The sequence below is a fragment of the Trachinotus anak genome, unplaced genomic scaffold (assembly GCF_046630095.1).
Source record: "Trachinotus anak isolate AG129_WGS33_773 ecotype Australia unplaced genomic scaffold, CSIRO_AGI_Tana_v1 ptg000001l, whole genome shotgun sequence".
Classification (NCBI taxonomy): Eukaryota; Metazoa; Chordata; class Actinopteri; order Carangiformes; family Carangidae; genus Trachinotus; species Trachinotus anak.
This window is the reverse complement of record NW_027273852.1, coordinates 16,434,570-16,456,587: the sequence shown is the minus strand read 5'-3', so window position 1 is coordinate 16,456,587 and position 22,018 is coordinate 16,434,570. Positions and strand designations below refer to the sequence as shown.

Genomic DNA, 22,018 nt, shown 5'->3' with positions numbered 1-22,018 from the left:
GAATGTGGTTAATGGGTCATGATGGTTATGTGTGGCCCTGCTTTCCATTTATTTCCCCTTTTCCAGGCAGGTCACCTGTTCCTAGCCTGGTCCAATCAATAAAGACAAACACACACACACAGACACACACACACACACACACTAGCACCAGCATGTTTGGCTGTTGCTGAGCAGAGCTGATCATCCCACTAAGCCTGCACCACACAGCTCCCAATTACAAAACACTGCAATGTTTTTGAACTGATTGAAGGACCCATGGTGGGAAGCACTGGACCTGGTACGGGTATTGGTATTTCTGTCAGCAGTGCACAAAACCAGCTGTGTTAATCACAGAGAACTAGCAGGTTTGGTGAATAACTAGTTGTTAAAATCAATTCATCAGCCATTCTGTGGTTCCAGCTTCTCAAGTGTGAAGATTTGCTGCTTTTCTCTCGTTTTAAATCACTGTAAAGTGAAGATCTTTGGGCTTCGACTGCTGTTTGGAAAAACAAAGACATCACCGCGGCATCTGGGAAAATGTAGAGAGCAAAGTGGATTTTATTGTATATGACATTTTCCAAATTAAACCACTAAATGAAAACACAATTGGTAGATTAACTGGTAACAAAAACGAACCATCAGTTGTAACGGTAGATGATAGTATTGACAGACTGTATTCCCAGGGATGTAGGTTGTACAGACACACATATACACACCCACACACATACACACACACACACACACACAGACATACACACACGACATCTGTGAATGAAGCAGCAGTTTTTGCTGAGGAATGTGGGCCACTTCCCCTGCTGCCTCCCTGTCTCTTTAGTACTTTTGGTCAAAATATGTTTGTTCACATTTTTATCCTACTGTAACAACAGATTAGAGGAGCTTATCACAAAACAACCAGAGTCCACAGCCATTCGTCTAACAGCTGTCAAGTCCTTTCACACAAAACCACAAATTTCAACCTCATATTTGTGCTCGAGGAATCACCAAAGTCATTAAGATTCATCGTCTGGGATCAATGAATGTCAGTACAGAATTTCATGACAGTCCATTTAATAGCTGCTAAGATAATTGTCTGAACGACAAACAAAGTGGTGGACGGACCGATCAACATCCCTTGAGTCATGTTGTCAGTGTGGTTATAAAACAGAATGTAAAAAGTAACAGATATTCATTAGTCATCTTAATATCAGTTAATAGAATTGATTGAGGACTTCCTCTCTTTGTCTGCAACCATCTAAACCTTGTTTAGTTCTGGTGGGTGTTTGCCATGTGTCTTTAGATATATCTTCAATGTAAGTAGTATTTTCTGTCTTCTTTCTTTCTCAGTTGGGATTTGAAGTTGATTGATATAATTTAACCAATTAGTTTTATTTGTTAGAAGAGGAATATATTGATTTAATATTATGATTTAAAGGCCAGATTGTCGTGAAGTTGTTGGGCAAATATTGTAATTCCTTTTTCCTCTGTCTAGAACCATGGCAAGCATCCCGAGAATCCACACACCGATTGAATAAACACAATTAATGGAATAAACCGCAGAGCATTTGTAACCCTTGTTTCCTGGTGGTTTGTGGCTCCAGTTGGAACCCCAAGTATCCTGGCACAGTAACATAAAAAAATGAAATAAAAACTGGAATGCAGTCAAATGTTTAAACAACCACTGGAAACTAAGGTCATATTATAATTACACCCTCTCCCATTATAAAATAAAAGGAGGCAAACTTGACAGAATTGCACTGCACTTTTTGAATTCCTCCATAAATTCCCCCTTTTACATCACATCATTGTTTTAACTCTTCTAAACATTCAGATCCTTTTAAAATTGTTTAAATTAGTCTTTCTAAAGGGGACCATGTTTTAGTTGCTGTTTGGTTGTAATTGATTTGGTGTTGATGTTGAAAAACGAAAAATTGATGTGTTTGCATGAGTCAACACCAGAGGTGATGTCGAGAAAAAGTAACTGATTAGTACAGAGTGTAGATCTCATTCCGATTTACCAAATTTACCCAGGTTTATCTTTATGTGAGACCCAGTTGATGGTTAAAATGTAGTTCAGTGTGTCAAGCCTGTGGCTCCTTTCCTGTATGTGTGTCACTGTGTTCCTTTGTGCATTGTACCCTCCATCAACCTCCACCCAGTCACCCATCACTCTATCGATTGTCAGGCATCAAAGGACTGCACTGTGCCCCACAATGCCCCTGTGGTGGCCAAGCAATGAAGCACCAGATAAACACACTGGCAAAGGGACATTTTTTTTGCAGTGCCCTGTATTAACACCCCCCCCCCCCCCCCCCGACCTCCTCGATATGCAAACATTTCCATATCGCCTGGGGGGTCAACAACAATGCATTGTTCCTCTCTAGGAAAGCTAACAGTATCAGCTATTGTGCAGCACAGAGGTGTGCACTGTGTGAACACTCTGCCTGCACACACTCTATTAGGCTTCCTCTTTGTGTGTGTGTGTGTAATAATGTGGACAAGTGACATGAGTGAAGCCTGTCTTGTCTTTACTCCCTGTTGTGTGTACTGGTTCAGGAAAACCCTCTGCTTCAGTCGGCTGCTTCGGATGCTTTCGGGCTCCCACGGTTACTTACTCATCACTAACAGCTGGCTCGCCCTCCTTCATCTCCTTGTGCGGCTCCTCCCCTGAGTCATGGAGACTGCGCTAAATTTAGCAGGCCTCAGAAAGTAATGGTGTGGCAAGTTCTTATTGAGTTTGCACCCCGCAAATGTCTCCCCCTCTCCCACTCTCTCTCTTTCTTGGTGTTACTCCCTCTCCTTCCTTCCTCAGTAAAAGGCTTGTCCGTGACTCAGAGCTAGGGCCCTATGAATTATTGAACCAATGGTGAAGCCCTCATGAATTATCTAGCTGTGTGTCGCAGAGTGGAGCAGGGCAGCTCAGTGGATACATCTCATCTCGACCCCTGGTGTCAGTACCACCCCTGTATGGGTCTGATAAGAGGAGAGGGCCAACACTAACACACACACACTTATTGTGGCTTCTTCTTTTTGGCTTCTACACAAACATGTCTGGGCTTTCACCCCAGAAATGACAAAGTGCATCATCTCTGCAAGGTAGAGCAAAGCCAGAGCACATTACTTCAAGGCAGCCTACTTTAAATAGTCTACATACAGTAGACTGACTCAACTGTGGATCCAACAGCGGTGTCACTCATGGTAACCGTTTCTGCAACTCTGTGGAGCTTTTTAGCTCCTTTCAGCTCATTGTTTTGGCTGTACAGTGCGTAAATACTGCTCTCAGCAGCACGCTGTCTGTCTGTCTGTCTGTCTGTCTGCCAGCACACACAGTTACACAGACAGATAGAAAATGGATCATTTAGCAGCTAAAAAGCCAGATATTTGAGTTGGTGAGAGGAGAGTGAATACTGGACCTACATTCATGCGGTAGACTCAAACATGACCGCGTTGGGATGATGATGATGATGTTGTTGCACTGTGTTTGCTGGATGTGTAAATAGGCAGCAGTTTGCTAATATGTTCGCTGCAACAAATCTATAAAGTGATAATGTGTTTTTCAGGCTGTTGTGGAGTTCTTCTTTCCCCAAGCAGTTAAAATAAATCTCTGACTGCAGCTTTAGTGTCATGTAAAGTGACTTCCTGGAGCCTGTGCTGGTTGCTTGGTAGCTTCATGGTGACAACAAGTCAAGAGCAGCAGCCTCCAGTCATTTTGCCACCGTGTGCAGTCGTTGTAGAATTCAAGTGAACAGCATTGATTGTTAAAGTGGATTTCAACATGGCCTGTTTGGCAATGATTACACACTGTATATCACTGTATATTCATATACGTAATAAACATTAACACACAGACGCACCTCCATCCTCTGATTAATGCAGTCCTGTGGTCGCCATATTGATTTTCTGATGTGTGATGGAGCTGTTAAGCACCGAATGAACACTTAAAGAGCCTTGGACGTTTTTAGTGTGTTTCTGTTGATGGCAGGAAATCCTTGTGATGCAGAACAGCAGGTGCTTAGTGGACACACCCCCTGCTGCGAGTGGGCTGCATTGACCGCTGTCAATGGCTTCACCAATGCCTTATATCTCTCTGTTCTCTTTCTCTGTCACTCGCTCTGGACGTCACGGTAAAATAAGCAAAGTGAAGAAAGTGGTGTTTTAGAGGGTGTGCATGTGGGGAAGACAGAAAGAGGGTGTTGGCTTCGGCGTAGTTTTGGCAATAAGGCATCTGTGGCTCTGTTTGTGCTCTGTTTCATGGACACAAACATGCCAAGAGCCGTCTGGTGCATGATGCCTGCATGCTGCCTTTCGTGGCTGTTATTCCCACAGGAAGTTGTGGTTGTGGGAATGCCCCTGTCGTCTCTATACATATGGCCAGTGAATGGCAAACGCATACACCGACACACTGTTATTAGAACACAGTGAAGCACTGGACCTGTTTCATAATTACTCAGTGTTTATGTTCAGTGTTCATGTGTGATGTTTGTCAAAACTGCCCATCCTTACGACACATGCTGCTCTGACAGAGCAGATGATCCCATTAGATTTAGAGCATCCTGTTATGTAAATAAATGTGCATATTAATGAGGAAGATTGGATTTTATTGAGATGCAGATTCATATTAAAACCACCCTGGTGGTATGTGAAGAGGAGCGCTGTATGGTGATACAGAAATATCCACTAATCCATTCTAATCCATTCATTTTCTACTAATTCAATCATTTTCATGATTCGTATTGATTGGTGTCAGTCATTTTCTTCTTCTTCTAATGAGAGTCCACTGCTGCCCTTCACAGTCAATAACACTCATATCTGCTCATGATATTAACAACTTGTCATCCACATTAAAGAACAAAATTCATGCTCTCTTTGCTCTGCACGTCAGCTTTTAGACATGACATAGTGTTTTATGATGTGACAGCACTATGGCTGAGGTTTGATTGATGGTTAGAATGAGGAATATCATAGTTTGGGTTAAAGTAAGTACTTTGTTAAGGTTAAGGGGCCTTTGTTAATAACCACTTGGTCAAATTTAGAGAACGGCTGGTGATGGTCAAAAGAAACCAACATTGATGTTGGGAAGGGGAAATGAACAGTGGTCTTCCATGTTGGGTTCAGTGTGTTGTTTGTTGCCTCATTCATCCTCCAGACCTCCTCCCTGTGGCTGGAAAACACTTCCTCCTTTGCTTCCTTCAGCCACTAGAGGTCTTTGTCGCAGACATAAGCTTGTTGTTTTTGGACGTTTTCTCAAATTACTTTTCCTTTTGAGGGTTTGTTATAACTTCACGACATGCCAACTGTAGTCATTTTAAACACAATAAACAAGCATCTGCTGGCAGTTAGCATGAAAGTTTTTTTTTTTTTTTTTTTCATCATGTCTGCTCATAATAAGAAATAAAAAACTAGTGTTGTATATCCATGGCCAGAACATAAAAAAGACAGCTGTAGAAAACACAGGGAACTGATGCTCATAAAAAGATCCATGATACAAGTGTCTTCGTCAGGTTTACAGTGTAATTACGTCGGCATATCCGCATACTTTCTCCTTCACTATTTCTACTTTATTTTGCACCAGTGTGCTACCCAGTGAATTATAAATCAGGACAGGCCTTTCTGAAAGATCCAGAGTTATGTTACATGCTTCGTTACATCCAATAGGACTCAACTACAACAGTGGTACCAATTAAAAGTAAATATTCTTCCATGAAAAACTTCTCACTGGGGCTCCCCGGAGGCTGAGGATAAGGCGGTGTCTGAGCCGTAACATCCCTACGGTCGCACTGAGTACTAGAGTGCTGTGTTGCATGTCATTCCCCAACTCCCTCTCCCAGTATTTCCTGTCATCTCTCTGCTGTTGACTTAGTAATGAAAGCACAAAATGTCCTCATCAGGAAAGAGCTGAGGTCTCTCACCGTCACTCATTCATTTAGACACAATATCACCGGGAGAGCTTTGTTGTGATGTGGACAGCTCCACTGGATCCGTTATTATTTGTTACCTTAAGGGTTTTTACTGTGAACTCCGGACTGTGGTTGGTTACTTTTATCCAGGACACTGTGTGAACTTCTGTGTGTGATCCAGGTCATCGGCTGAGAGAGCAGCTGTCATTTCACTCTGACTGAAGGGAACAAAATGAAGGAGAATTAAGGTTTAATCAAGTGTCCAAACGTGGCCAGGATGATGACAGAGCAGCAGCACCTGCCTGCACTTTGCTGTGTGTGTGTGTGTGTTTGTGTGTGGATAACAGAAAGCCCCCACAACTCAAACACAACAGCCGCTTCCCGGTTTCCATGCCAACCACAAGGGCTGTTCATGTTGGAGCATGCTCAGTTTGGCTCCCTTCCCTGTAACAATAGCCAGTGAGAGGGCTCCCACTCACATACACTCTCTCTCTCTCTCTCTCTCTCTCTCTCTCTCTCTCTCTCTCTCTCTCTCTCTCTCTCTCTCTCTGTCGCCCTCTCTCACACACACACACTCTACTCCAGCTCGCAGTGGGAGCGAGACGGAGAGGAGAGGCTGCCTGCTGCGCTGCAGAGCTCGCAACACACAGCGACCACCGAATATACGCTCGCTCAAAACAAAGGTGAGTACACAAACCTGCGAATATTCCTCTGAATTTGCTGCCGTTTCCTCTCCTGTGATGAGGAGTTTGTGGCATCGGGAGCTTTGCCTCTCTGCAGGACAGAGCTGCAGAGTGGAGGCAGTTGTTGCCGGTGGAAAAACTAGAGCTGAAGAGGAAGCATGTGCTCTGCTTTGTGAGTGACAGGACTGCATGTTTTCTCTTATATATCGTGTTTCCTTGTGTAACAGCATCATTATACTCAGATTACTCCCTGTTCCGGGTTGGGAACAACCTTTTGCATGCATGGATCTTGTCATTTCATGAATGGTGTAAACAGGTTGAATATTTATTCTGCTCAATCGCAGGTGTAGTAGTTGACAAAGCAGCGATTGCTCAATAATTCATGTAGCCTTGTATGGAGGGAAGTCAGGGGATGACAGCAGGTGTAATGTGAGGCTTTGCATAGACACAGATAGCTCTTTTAGGCTCTTTTGACAGTGCAGCTCAGTTTTACAGCCTTCTGTGCTGTTTGCTTATTCAGATCACCATGCTGTATATCAAGCATGTTAAAGCATGGTCTTTGTGAGCTGACTTGACCCTTAGATATAACTCCAAAGGTGAAAGTCTCACCGTTAAGAAAGGGAGGATGAACAGATCCAGCCACCTCTGATAATGTTACCGGATCTGATCTGCAGGTCGAGGGAATGTGAGGAGCTTCTGCTCGTGCCTGGCTGACCCTCTGAAATCCTGTGTGTCTGTATGTGTATGTGGTGTGTCTGTCTGGCTGTGTGCGGGTGTGTATCAGGGGCGGTCAGCACAAATGACATCTTCAATATTATCTTGTAGTCTCGCCTCATTTCTCTCTCAGAGGCACATTTTGAGACTCACACACACGCACACACACACACACACACACACACACAGACTACCGGCCTCCCACAAGATTAATTGTTGTGGCTGATAAATTCCTGGTTGGTCGATAGTATATTCCTCTGCAGCCGGCCGGCCCCTTGTGCTTGTGCTTGTGTGTGTTGTCGGCTGTTCACAGAGCAGCATGAATATCAACCGCCCAGGTCTGTGGTCTCATGTGTAAACTAGAGGTGCAGCCAGGGAGGGCTGATATGGTTGGGATCAATATTATGATGATATTGACAGAGTCTTGTCAATATTAATGTATATGAGTAGCAAATGAATAAAAAATCAATTAGATGTTCCATTAAGGACAAAACAAACCTATTACTCATTTATTTGTTTTTAATTTGAACAGAATTTAAAACAGGTAATACTATAAGCAGAATATAAACATTTAATGAATGGTTTATAACACACTATAAGGAGTTGTAAACAGCTATAAAGACATTTGAAACTGTTTGTCAGTGAACAGTGTTTGTCAACATTTATCACTTCTTCAATAAAGACATTTCATATTTTACTGTATTGTCGTTATCTGTTTATACAGCAACTTCCACTCATGGGCACCTCACAGGAAGAGTTATGGTTGTTGACAAATAAACAATAAAAGCTGCTTTTGAATGGTCTTGTACATCTCATAATATACAGATTGTCATGATAATATTGGCACAAACTGTTCTGTCAAAAAGACGACAAACAATAATTCTGTAATGCACCTAACGGTCATTTACCATTATTTTATATCAATAAGTTTAGTTTAGAAATGTAAGAAAATAATTTTTAAAAAAATGTTCATCCACAAATCATGAAAATCCAAGGTAATGCCTTCAAGCTTCCACAACCCAAAACTCCAAAGAATTAATTTACAATGATATTAATAAACATAACTAATCCTGGAGCTGAATGGTTAGGGGGCCCGGAGTCCCTGCTTCGACTCTCGTCCGGCTGGACTCTTTGCTGCATGTCATTCCCCTACTCTCTGTCCCATTTCCTGTCACTCTCTTCTGTCCAAAATGTGCAAAAGAAAATAACAATAATGAAAAAAATCTCTCATATGAGAAGCTGGCACCTGAGAATATTTGATATTTTTGCTGAATGACTTTGAACTCAGGGGAAGACTCACACCACAACAACCTGAAGAACACACAGCCACTGTCCCTTTACGTACTTAAAGTTAAAGTTAAAGTTTGGCTAATGTGAAGAACCTGATGAACGCTCACTCTTCCTTTTAGTCTCCTCCACCTCCTGAGAAGAAGCTCTGGCTTTTTAGCACTTCAGTGCTTTACTGTGTTCACCAGCAACTTGCTAACATTGTCTGCTTACTGTATGGTTTTGCATAGATGGTGTATAACGGGTTTATCTGAGCTTTCTTGCTGAATACAGATGTCTACGGCTGATTAAAATGAGGTAATGTCATGCACCAAAACTAAGAGCTAAAAGTGGCTGAAAGGCCTGTAGTGCTCCAGAGTTGGTTCTAACTCTCTGTGGGTTCAAGAGCGCCACCGTCAACATGCTTTAAAGCTTCATCACTTCTGTTTGAATTATCGTCTGCTTCATTTTCTCTCAGTCCTCTGTTCGATGATTTGACTATTTGTTTCAGAACCTATATAAACAGTTTCCTCCCGTCTGCTCTTTGTAGATCGACATGTGGAGGAGGACAACACACCACATTAGCACTGAAATTTCAGCAGACAGGAAAACAGACAAACAAGGGAGGAGAGGAGGGGACACATGGGGGGGGGGATAGGGACAGAGAATAGAGAGTTGTAGAGTGATGGATGGCAGACAGGGAACGAGAGTGAGAGGCACTCTTTCACCCTGTGGGAAATTGGAAAATAAATTGAGTTGACACAGGCAGGTTTGCATAGAGGCATTGATGCTGGGGAGTGGGAGGGGAGAGGTTCGGGCTCGGGGCTTAGGAGGTTCACGTGAGGCTAATCATCTCTGTACCCACCGGTTAGACGAGCAAAAAGCTTCCTGGGGTTAGTAATTAGGAATTTCCATCTGCCATTGATAAAAAGATACAGTTGAGTGTGGCTGGTGGTTTTCTTTGTGTCTGATTAAATGGCTCTTCAGTTTGTCCTTTGGAATATCTCAGTCAAAATGAGGGACGGGAAACCTGATTCCTCTAGCAACAATTGTTTGGCGTCCACTTGCAGAAACATTTCAGCTGATACTGGAGCTTCCTGTGGGAGCCTCCACTGTTTTGTGGCGGGTAGAATATAAAGTGGTACCCGGTGTGGGATGTCGAGTTTGATTTTCAGAGCTGAGAGTCTTTCGATGGCTCAGAGCAAACAGACAGCGTGTGAGTAATGTGATATGAGGGAAAGCATCTCCTCCTAATCTTCTTCTTCATGTTTTCTCTGTCATCATTTTTGTCTTCTTCTGTGGTGGCGAGAGTTTCGAGACAAACGGGTTTCTATTTGTGGTTTCAAACCTGCCACAGATGGAGATCAGAAAGATCCAAAACCTCAACACCAGCATGTGCTTGCACCACTGAGCATCAAAAACTATAAAGTGTTGAAAACCTGTCAGATTAGTTTGTTCTTTGCTTATTTTGTAGTAGTTACATTTAGACATTTTACACTTTGGCTTCTGTTGTTGAAGGAAACCACAACCCTGGCACTAAAGCAGATGCACACCATTGCTAGCCAGAGTATATTACTCTCGCTCACACTCACATACATTACAGAGTAACCTTTGTGTTGATGCTTGTTAGTCAGGTCTCTGTAAACTGTGGCGACACTCGATCGATGGCTCTCCATCTCTCCTCACTGCCAAACCCAGTGCCCACCCATCCCCTCTCCTTTCTCCCACTTTCCCCCCTCTCTCCGTCTTCCGCCATGCTGCTAATCATCACATCCCTGCAGCTCTACCCTTTCATCACCCTCATCCCTTCCTCTCCCATCCCCTGCTCTCCCTGCCCCCTTTTCCCTTCGCTGTCATCTGAAAATCTCTCCTCCCATACAGTGTAAGCCAATTACAAGCTTGTCCTTGGCTACTGGAGGAGACAGAAGAGGGTCTGCTCCTGCTTTCCTCGCCCTGCTTTTATTTCACTCCTTCCTCCTCTTTCTCTCCCTCTGTTGTTAGAAGGTGTGAGTCATACAATGACATCCAGAATGGCCTCAGCTCAGATACAGATCCTTGTAGGCGTCTTCAGGAGCCAGTCAGTCGATAACCGGGCCATGATGCATCGCTGATGGATCCTTGTTAAAGCAGACAATGAGCTGACAAGAAAGGCTTCTGGAAAACATTGACACCCCCTCAGCAAGGTCAAGGGGCAGCATTGATCCAGAGAGAGGAGGCGACTGTGAGAACAAGTGGCTGAATTTCAAAGCAGTCTGCTTTGAATTGTGGCCATTTTTATTTTATTCTTTTCATATTAAATTTGTATTTTTAAAATTTTTTTTTTTGGAAGGAGGGAGGTGTCAACTTTAAAATCAGTTTTTTTTAAGGGTAGAGTCTTATTTTGAAAAGAGGCTCCACAATTGCAAGCAGCAAGGCATCAATTAAACATTTTATTGTTTAATTCACTTATCAATTAATTACATAATTAAACCCATTAAAATCAGGATCACATGTGCTAGTGTTTCCTGACCTTTTAGGTTTGTCACCACTTCAACATTATGCAGTAATGCATCTACCTACAACCCCCACACACAGTTTATGACTTTCGAGTGAAAAGGATTTGGGAGCAGTTTCAGCCAATTGATGAATTTTCTCACTTATGATTTGAAGAGAACAACTTCTATAAAGGTTTTCTAATCTGACCTCCCTGTGACCCGGACGACGTTGTTCATCAGTGCCCTCTAGAACCATAACACATGTTATATAAAAAAGTTATTGGATTCTGTTTGAATCAAAAGTTGTGGGGCTCGTATCTCCAGCTCTGTCAGTCACATCCGATCAAACCACATCCACAATCTCCTGCTGAAATGGGTTAGTTAGAAGTTTTTTTGAGTATTAAACTCATAAAGAATGATGACTTTTTTCCAAAGAAACTTTGCCTTTTTAGTCTTGAATATTTAATGTGGAGAAGATGTGAACCAGGTTTTCATGGGCTAAAAGCTTTTTACTGGTCTTTGGTTTTGGAACCTGTCTGAGGTTTTTGCCTGAAAACCTGTGTTGGGTGAAAATGTCACAAAGAAAACCTTAAGGGACCTTTTTTTTTTTCAGCATGTGGACTCACACAGATTTCACTTATCTCTTTGAGATTTTGTGGATCTGCATGTGACTGTTCAGTTCACTCTCAAGTCAAGCTGAGGTCTCTTACTTTGAAAACAGACTCTTCAGTTTCTAGGAAGAGCGAAGCATCCATGAAACATTTTCCTCTTTTATTCAATTTTTTTGTCTGACGGGGAGGATATGTCCCGAGCAGCTGCTTGTGACCCAGCAGCTAAATAAAACAGCAGAATCTATTTCTTCTTTTCTGTAGTGCCAGGCTGGCTAAGGAGAGGGAGAAGTGCTTTGATGGGCTACATGAATGATTTTTCTCTTTCTCTCTCTGCCTCCATCGTCAGGCTCCATTTCTCTTTTCTCCGTCCACCCTCACCCTCTCTTATCTCCCTGTCTCCCTTCATTCCTGGTTGTGCGAGAGACTCATGTAGCCATCTGCCGCCCAGCAAATCCTCTCCTGCCTTATTAGCCTCCTTTTGTTTATTAACGCCACTCCTGGGACGACAATGATACCTCTATCTACCCTGTCTACCTCTTTCTCTGCTTATCCCTCTCTCCAATCACCTAAAACTTTCCCCCTCTGTCCCGTCAGGCCTTCATCACATATTCCTCTTACACTCCCTCTCTCCTCCTCGGCTGGATTCATCTCGGCACACGCTGCTTCCCTTCATTGCACCTGATATCATTTTTTCCTCTCTTCCTTTTTCTCCCAGGAGACAGATTGTAGGAATGAGGTCAGACTGTGTGTGTGTGTATGTGTGTGTGTGTGTGTGTGTGTGTGTGTGTGTGAGCATATGGATATGAATGTGAGCAGACTGTTGATGTTTTGTTGATGTAGGTGTTGCTGTTTCTGATGTCATTATGATCCCCTGCAGAAATGACAACAGGAAAACACCCTGGGGGGCGTGTGTGTGTGTGTGTGTGTGTGTGTGTGTGTGTGTGTGTGTGTGTGTGTGTGTGTGTGTGTAGGTTACACCAAACTGAAAGAGACATGAGTTCAGATAACTGAGTGCTTTAGTTCTTGCAGACCTTTTGCTGAACCTGAATACTGTCGTATTGCATCTTCATGGTGACTGTATCTGCCAGTATAGTTGTTGCTGTTGTGGGTTTTTGCTTTACACTGTGGCTTTAGCACAAACACTGGCCTCGGGTAGTAAGTAGTACGCAATTAGAGTAATTAGAGCCAGGCTAGAGCTAGTCTGGTTCTAGTCTGGCTCTAGTCTGGCTGGCTGTGTTGTGCAACCTGGTAACTGAGTGTATAAAAGCCAAAAGAAGACATCACTATACATGTACCTGCATAATTTCAAACAGGGTTAATAATAGAAAAGACAAATTCCAGTGTCCAAGGGGCAATTTGACAGTGGAAATTATATTTATATTAAATTATATTTATTATTACTATTTATTTATTATTTATTATTTCTGAGAATGCACCAAAATAGAGTAGTGAAGTAGGAGCAGTTGTTTAGGGCAGTGGTTCTCAAAGTCCCTGAATGGTGAAAACTAGAATGGTTAGCTTTCCTGCGTGTCATTCCCTCTCTCTGTCCCCACATGTTCTCTAAACTGTCCTATCAAATCAATAATGCCCCAAAAAACAACTTAATATTAAACATCCAATCACAGAGTGTAATGGGTCAGTTTAGGCTGCAGTTGGGATCCACAGTGTCATGTTGTGTCCTAGTTTGAAGGATAATTCAGATATGTGCGTCTGACTGTAGTATTTAGTCTTTCCACATGACAAATAAACAGAAAAAGATGATTTCTCAGAAATGAAGTTGAAAGGATTGAGGTTAATGAGCATAACATAAACATGCATCATCACTGAATTCTCCTGGAGACTCCTGTGTGGGTTTAATGATCTTTAAAAGGAAACAAAACAGGATTTTAGAGTGTGGATAGAAACTTCTGACTCCCTCTATTTTACAAAAAAACTACATTGATCAAAACTAAACAGGATGATGATTGAACAATTAATGTCAAAAGTGGAGGGTTAAAAAAACAGAGGGACAGTCTGTGATGTGTCTCAGTTTTGTGTTGTGGATCTGAGAGTATTTCCAAAGCTTTAAGAGACCGAGAATATGGAGGATGTTCTTTTGATTTGAAACGGTGCATCAGAGCGCTCAGCCTCAGGCGAGTGGCCTCATGCTGAAAACACTAACTTGTTATTTCTCTGTGTCAGTTAAATGCCAGCAGTGTGCCTCAGCTTTCCTCCCAGCGTTACACAAAGCTAAATGTAGAGCTTACTCATTATATCACATTCTGTCTGTATATGTCACCCTCTATTTCTCTTCCTCTGGGATGAGTCTCTCTTTCGTTCATTCATCATGCGGCACAGATGAGCGGTGATGATGATGATGATGATGATGATGATGATGGGAGCGCTTCATTTCTACTCCTCAGAGGGAGCAAGAAGTCGGAGCTTCTCCGACCTCTTATTCACCAAACATCCCGTTTGAAGATCAAGAACTTTAACCTGTCACATGAAATCGTTATCACCACAGTGCAGCGCGGATAGAGGCAGTTAAAAGAGATGTAGTCTGATCTGGTATCTGCGGTGTGTGTGTGTGTGGAGCCTGTATCTACCTGTCGCTCTAAAGGTTAGCTCTATGTAACGGTTGTTATAAATGCAGCCACCGAGCTGAGTGAGATCCATAACCCTCCACCAGTCAATAGGAGAGGCTGGCTGTGGCGTGACAGAAAGCCATTGTGCTGATTGGGTGAAAAACACACAAACATACACACTCATAGACGCAATATTGAAATTATTCCTATTTTTTATCAAGGCTTGTTTTCCTCTGCGATCACTGGGTAATTACATGGCTTGCTGCTTCATCAATTAAACATGAGCCACTGACATGCAGACTTCGATTGTGTCTAATATTGACCACAGGTCGTGTGTGTGTGTGTGTGTGTGTGTGTGTGTGTGTTTGTATGTGTGTGTGTGTGTGTGTTTGTATGTGTGTGTGCGCATCTTTCTTAACTTGACTTTCACATACATGTAACTAGACCTGAGTATCATCTCAAGTGTTAGCTCCAGTTCTAAAAAATATGACTGCAACTAGATCATTGTTATTATCCATTAATCTGCTGATTATTTTCTCGTTAATCAATGAAACGTTTGGTTTATATAGTGTCAGATTTTCTTGTAAAGCCCACAGTGACATCTAGAATTTGCCTGTTTTGTTTGCATGACAGTATGAAACCCAAAGATATTCAGTCTTCCAAGCAAGAGGAAGCAAATCCTCACAACTGAGAAGGTGAAACTAGGGAACGTCTGGTATTTTTTCTTGAAACATGACTGAAAAGATTAATCAAAATAGTTGCCGACTATTTTCCATCAGACAAGTGATCAAGTAATGTCATAAAATCATTTTATCTCTACTAAGAAGATGTTTAAACATGGTTTTCTACAGAGAAGTCATTTGTTGGGTTAGATTTTTTATTAGGCCTTACTTCTCAAATCATCATGGCCTTTGCATAAAGAGCTGCACAAGAACATTGTTTAAATGAAATACTGTATACAGTGAACACAATTATAATTTAAATGTAGAAACGTCTGATTAAGTATTAGATAAACAAGACATTTGGAGAGGACAATCAATATCTGGTGTTTAAACACAGGCACGCTGCATTGCACTGCGATAAATAAAAATGTATTCTATTTTTCCTTCTTCTTTTTCAGTGAGGCAGGTCAGGATAAAAGCATATTCTCAGTCACGATGATACTGTGGCAAAAAAGGCAAAATGCTCCTAGTTGGAAAAAGGAGGTCAAGACCAAACCTCAATAAGATCAATGAATAATACCTGAGGAAAATTTAAAATAACAACCTGATCAAGCACAATCACCCATATTTCTCAGAGGAGTATCAGACCCTCCCAGTATAACTTCAAAGCGCCAGTTTTTCCACAGCACTTTATCTTCATTACAAGGCCTCATATTACATGATAGCTCCCGTCATCATTTGCATGAATTGCCTCCTTTTGAACCGTCTCTCCTCCGCGGAGAAGACTCCCTCTTTTGTCCTCTTCAAACGTGCGCAGATCTGCTGCGCCGCTCATGGAAAACCTCATGCAAAAGAAGCAAGGTGTTTGCTCCCAGGTCATCCGCTGCCTGTATAATTCATCGGCAACATTTCTGGCTCCCAACACATGAAATATGAATGAGGCCGAGATGACCTGGAACCATAGAGGAAGAACGACACAACAGAGCAGGTTGATTTGTAGGTGCCTTTTCCTTCCACACGGTTGTTTTTAACCTTCACAGTAACTTCACAGTGCAGTGATGTAACTTCATACAGTTACTGTTGAGCAGACTTTGAGTATTTGCTGGTTTGTATCTCCTCAGAAATGTGACTACACATTAGGATGACAGTTATGAGGAGACACCTCGTTTCCGTGGCGATAGCTGATGAAGTTTAAAGGCGGCTTGTGAACTAATTTTCCGTTGCATTCAGTGTTACTCACCCAAAGGCATTGTGTTTATACTTGACATCTAACAAACATATTGAATCCTGATTCCAGGAAGTTCAGTTTTTACTTGTACATCCATGAGTCAGAGGTTTACTGTGAGATCTTACTGCGAGACAGGACTTAACAACTCTGGAAAGGCGTGGCAACAATCATCAAGTAAACCAAACTGAGCCTTTTGAGTCACTGTGCCACTGCTGACGAGGAGGATGCATTTTTTTATTCGACCAGTGCTTTTTTTTCTTGCCTGAATTCGTCCTTTAAAACTGCCTCAACAATAAGTCCACTTTATTTTTAACAGTGTGTCTCAAAATAACCAGCTCCAGATCCCTGCAGAGCCCGGCTCTCAGCTGCTGTAGTAAACCCTCTCTGCTGTACAACTCTGTTCATCTCCCCGGAGACTTGTAGTTTGTACACGTACTACACTCATTCTGTATAATTAACTGCTCTCTTCCACGCTTGCACCTTTGATGTTGCCCATGCACAGTGTCTCGCAGATCCCCACCCACTCCCTCGTCTCCCCTCCCTCTGATGAGACTGGTAGTGAAGGTGTTGCTGACAGTGCCCCCGGGTGGTGCCTCATTAACCCACATTTCAGTGGCTGATGGGAAACATTGAGATGTGGGTGGGAGGGTGTGTTTGTGTGTGTCTGTCTGTGTGTGTGTGTGTGCATGTGGGAATGTGTCTTGGAGGGAAAAAATGGAAATGTTGAACGTTGCCTTTGAAGAAACTCTTCAGCGTCTGTTTGCAGGGAGGGCAGAAACCGGAGGCTGTGTTTTTTTTTTTTTTTCATTTTACAACCTTTTCTCCTAATTCAGAATTTAAATCACCCAGGCCCCCGTGCATTCCTGTACATCAGTGGTAATTTAGGGTTGGAAGTGGCTTTTAAAAATGGTAAAGACTTGTTTCATTTAATCATGCAGATTAGGATGTCCTCATTTTTTTGTTTATTTGTTCTTATCTTAATCCAACAGGATGTCCCAGATACATTTTTCCTCTCTGCTTTAGATCTTAAAACGGCGAGTTCTCCATGTATCACACTTCTTGTCAGTGAAATGGAATTAAAGGAGTTTTGCGTTGCACTTCTACAACGTTACCATGACGATCATGATGGTCAGTTTTAAAAAGAAAAGGAACAAAATCAGAGTAGCATGCTTTCTCATTGCCTGTCAAAACCTGATGTCTACAATACCCACAATGCAACTCGTCACTTTATTTTATGTTAGTACACATTTTTCCTGGCAAATGGGACCTTGAGTCTCCCACCAGATGGCAACAGCTGGAGTGAGGAGTGAGGGGGTGGGTGGGCTCATTACAGACCTGAGTTGCCTTTTTGGTTATGGATCAGCTGTACAGGTCTGGAGTTGTTCCTGGTGATGTTGCTGTCCTGGTTCACCGCCCGAGTCAGTTTGTTTCTGTGCCTGAGTGAGAGGTTCCCACTCCAGGAAACGATGTAAAAGGTGAGGACACCTGCGTTAGCCGCAGCTCACCTGTGTTTAACTCCACAGCTTTCTAGTCTTGAGGCCCAACCCGACTATAGCCAGCTCAATGAACTCCACACAGCTCGATCTCAAGCCACAAAAGGCTTTTTTCACACATGCAGTCGTACTCCCCAAGACCCTTAAACAGACTTTGACGTGAGTTGAGTTCCCCAGGATGTTAAAGATACAGGTCGCTTGTGTCTTTACACTCATGTACTTGATTTGAATGTTTTTTGTGGTGAAAATGTTTAGTTTTATAAGACATTCAGAGCAACAGAGGAAGCCTCACACTTAACACAGTTAATTCAAAGACTACTACATATCACGTCCACCTTCAGCTGACTCTTTTTCCAGCGGAAGCATCACTGTTTCTTGATGTAAAAGCTCCTCATAACCAAATCCATGCATGTGTTCATGATGCTGGTGAATCTCCAGCCCACAAGTTTTCTGTGAAGCTGCACCATGAGCAAAAATCCTCAGCTCCCATAGCTGCCCCACCCAGTTATCTCTCTTTCCCTGCTTAGCCCTCTCCGATTTCCTCCTCATCCCTCCTCACCTCCTTAATTTGCATCCTATCTCAGGCATTTAGTAAACTAATCCCTCTAGTAGCAGTTAATGTTCAGCCTCCGCTGATCCTCCAGTGCTCTAACCTCTCCCCTCGCTTCCGTCCGTCCTCCTCCTGACAGGAGATGGAGTGGCACTTCACTTCATTAGGATTCTAGTTTCTTATTACCTGTTTGGCCCTCCCCTCCCTGTGTGTGTGCGTTTGTGTCACAGCAACAGAGACTCACAAGCCTCAGATGCAGAGTGATTCAACTGGATGAGCTGTTCCTCCTGATTCAAACTGAGACGGCAACTGGATTATTTTCATTACCAGCTGCGACAGTGGGGCTGGTGTTGTTTTCACCTTGTGAGTCTGTGTATGTGTGTGTGTGTGTGTGTGTGTGTGTGTGTGTGTGTCATCATGGTAAAATGTGGTCCTGAAGACACCTGCTTGCAACAACTACCACAGAGGTAGTTTTGAGGACAGGTGTTTATATGTTCATCTGTCTGTGGACAGATTTTGTCACTGTAATAGCATCACAACCATGATGACACACACACACACACACACACACACACACACACACACACACACACACACACACAGACTCACAAGGTGAAAACAGTCCTAGCAGGCTGGTGACTAATAAAAGCATGTGAAACTGTAACCACCACAACTATTTTTACATCATAAAGAGCTTAAACAATTCGTTCATTACAATTAATTGTGATTTATTTTCAGTTGATCAACTCAATTGCAAGTTGAAAATACTGTGTTTTGATCATAACTGTGCATGAAATATTCGTTCAGAACACGAATAATGTTACTTTTCCAGAAGAAATTCCTTCCTGCCCTGAATCTGTAATGATAATGTCGATCAGGTCTTCTTATGTAAGACGCTGCAGATAAGCGTCTGGATCAATAGCCCAACGCTGAGCTCAGATGAAGCTCTGAGGACTGGGGCTTCGAGTGGATAGACTCTCACAGGCAGAAAGATGCAAACAGCTGGATTAACAGATGACTGACACGCAGAGAGGCAGGCGAGCAGGTAAACCCACAGACAGACAGGTTATTTATGTAAAACTGCAGGAGACGTGTCAAATATTCGAGATTCATATGAGGTGTGTTTGGTTTAATCCGCACTGGGGTTGATGTTTTCTGTTATGAGGCTGTTTTTCCAGCCCCTCCCTGAAAGACTCTGATGCATCTAAATATATTTTTTGTCCAAATCTGACATGTAGGACGTCAGAGGAGAGGCCATTAGAGTTTTGGAGGATATGCTCAGCTTGAATTCATGTCAGTTATGTTTTAGATGGAGATGACTAATTTTTGCAGCAGAAGAAAAAAAAAAAAACTTCCAAACGTCTGTTAGAATGACTCAGACGTTGCTCCTTGACTGAAGAGACTGCAAAGCTTCAAAAAAGCTAAATCACTGCACAGTTTTTACAAAGCATCTAAAAATTCACTCGCTTGCTTCAGTGTGGTTTTGATCTAATGACTGTTCACTCTGTGGTTTGTCCACCTCGTCTGTGTCCTCTCTTTCCTGTCTCCCCCTGCTGAAGCCCTTTGTAACTGTAGTTGTGTTTACACACTCACACACTCACTCAATCAACTATTCCTGCAACAGCACTTCTTGACCGTCCATCAGCCCGATATGGACTAATTTACCAAAATATGTCTAGATACACCTCTTCTGTCTCCAGCCTCTGAAGCTCTGCCGCTGTCAGTGTGTTTACCTTTCTGCCAAAACTGCCATCAGTTGAAAAATACTGGACGTCCATCCAAACTGGATGTTTGGATGGAGTTTCCCTTGAACCAGGAGTGAACTGTTGTGTGTGTGGACAAGCGCGAGCATGTCACAGCATTAGCTAAATGTGATTCAAATGGAGCAGTGTGATATTTGAATACAGGCAGCGATAGTGCCAGTTTTACATTTGACATCGACTATGACTTAATGACTTGTGAGCTGTGCTGTCAGCTGTCTTCGTCTTACCCTCTCTGCTCCCTCGGCCACACTGGAAGTCATTGTTGTTGCAGGCAGCTGTTCTTGAGGCTTCGGGGGCTCATAAAAAAACAGAAAGCAGTCGGCTGTAGTTTAGTGTTCGCCGGCGTCCACAGAACCGCTGCTGTGCACGGTGAAATATCTCAGCAGCTGGTGGTGTTGGAGCCGTGTTGGAGGCCAGACTGCATGCCAGCGCACAGTGTGTGGACCGCAGCCTGCCATTTCCTGCCGCGCGCTGAGCGGCAAACGCAGCATGTCTGTGCACTCAAGCACGCGCACACACCCGCACGTCTGTAGTACGACCACGAGGCGTCCCTTTGAGTTGACATAAGACACACTGAAATAAACACATTATTGTTGCTTTTTGGTGAAACAACAGCTTTGCACCGTCTGAGTCAGTGGCACAACTGCTTTAAAATGCAGTGTAGAAACTGAGGACAACAACAAACACGTACAGATCAAACTGCTTGTAGAAGCCGTCTTCTTCGCTTCACTGCCACACAGCACCCAGCCACGACTGAGCAGGTCTATGTCACTGTTTTCCAAGAGCTCCTCGTTCTCACACTGAAGTGCAAAGCTGGTGTTTTCGGATTTAGCCACTCCAGAGACTGTTTTTAAAAAAAGGTTTGAGTCTGAAAACCACAGCTTGTCTGACCGTGCGTCCTCTCCTGTCTTGGCCTCACTGTGAGGTCTGGCAGGCCCGTCTCACTCCAGCTGTTCCCTCCAGCTGTGCTAACGTTAGCTTGCATTTCATTCTCGCAGCACAGAGCTTCAGATTCGGTCACCTGCTGAGCCACGGTTTCATGCCGCGCTGGCTTTGCAGGTGTTTAAGTGTCGTTAACCTGCTGAGGCCTTTTACAGACTGCCGACACCTCGCTTGTTTTCTGTGAGTTTTCTTATTTTGCAGTGACTTCTACAGCATGCTTGTAAAAACCTTCAGTGTTCAGTTTTCGGTGACAGCGACAGAGGGGTGCTGATTCTGTCCTCTTGAGTTTTGAAGGCTGTGTTGTGTGTGTTGATGACATATCGGACTGTGTTATATACCGTGTCTGTAATGCTTTGTCCACTCACGCATAAAGCAGAACTATTACAGTGACTACCAGAAAAACACTGCACAACACAGTGCAGTCTTATACACTTATACACACAGATTTGATGAAGTTTGAACTTTATTCACCTTGTGGCTGCAGCTTGCAAGAAACCAAGGAGCTGATACTACTGGTAGCTGAGTCCCTTGAATTATACACCTCTCCACCAGCAGTATTTAGGCTATAAACTAAAATGCTTTGGAGCAGAGTTTGGTTATCTGGTTTGGCAAATAGACGATGTATGTATTAGTTAGTGAAACTTGCCACAGCCTGTTAGTTGGGCCACATCATTTTCTTGACTTTCAGCTACAACCTGCTCTGTTTGGCTACATGATTAAATTAGAGTGGGTGGATCCTGGCGACCTGTAGCGTGATGGTGCAGGCTGCAGTGTACATGTGCGGCTAACACACTGGCAACACATTTCTTTGGTATATTCACATTTGGTATATTCTTATATTTACATGTTACTGTTCTGCAGTGACTCTTCTAATGCCTCAGTAGATCTATATCTTATAGAGTCATATGTTTTACACACAGGCTGTGGATTTAAAACTGCTAGTTGTGTTAATGTCATTGTTTATTTGTCAGAGCTCTGAGTTCTTAAATCTGATTTGTTGACTGTAAAACAACAATGGAATCACACACAGTTTGGATCAGGGAGGTCATTTTTACCGCTTTTTACAATTTCACATACATGTGTTTTCCAGCAGATTTTCAATGAATCTGCAATTTCTGCTGCATTTTTACCCCTTTTCAAAGCAAGAAATACATTTGTATAAATACATATACATATACAATACAAATACATATAC

The 22,018-nt window shown here is 42.9% G+C and overlaps 1 protein-coding gene across 2 annotated transcripts in view; it reads left to right on the top strand.

Moving 5' to 3' along the window:
* Positions 1–22,018, top strand: part of arhgef49 (Rho guanine nucleotide exchange factor 49) — a 59,733-nt gene that overhangs the window by 11,101 nt on the left and 26,614 nt on the right. Inside the window, exon 1 of one of the 2 annotated variants that reach the window (XM_071480691.1) lies at positions 6,459–6,556. The exons of the other annotated variant lie outside the window; for it this stretch is intronic. The gene's annotated coding sequence lies outside the window, so the exon portion shown is untranslated. Of the gene's footprint in view, positions 1–6,458; positions 6,557–22,018 lie in introns of those variants that run through there. 2 annotated transcript variants of the gene reach the window in all.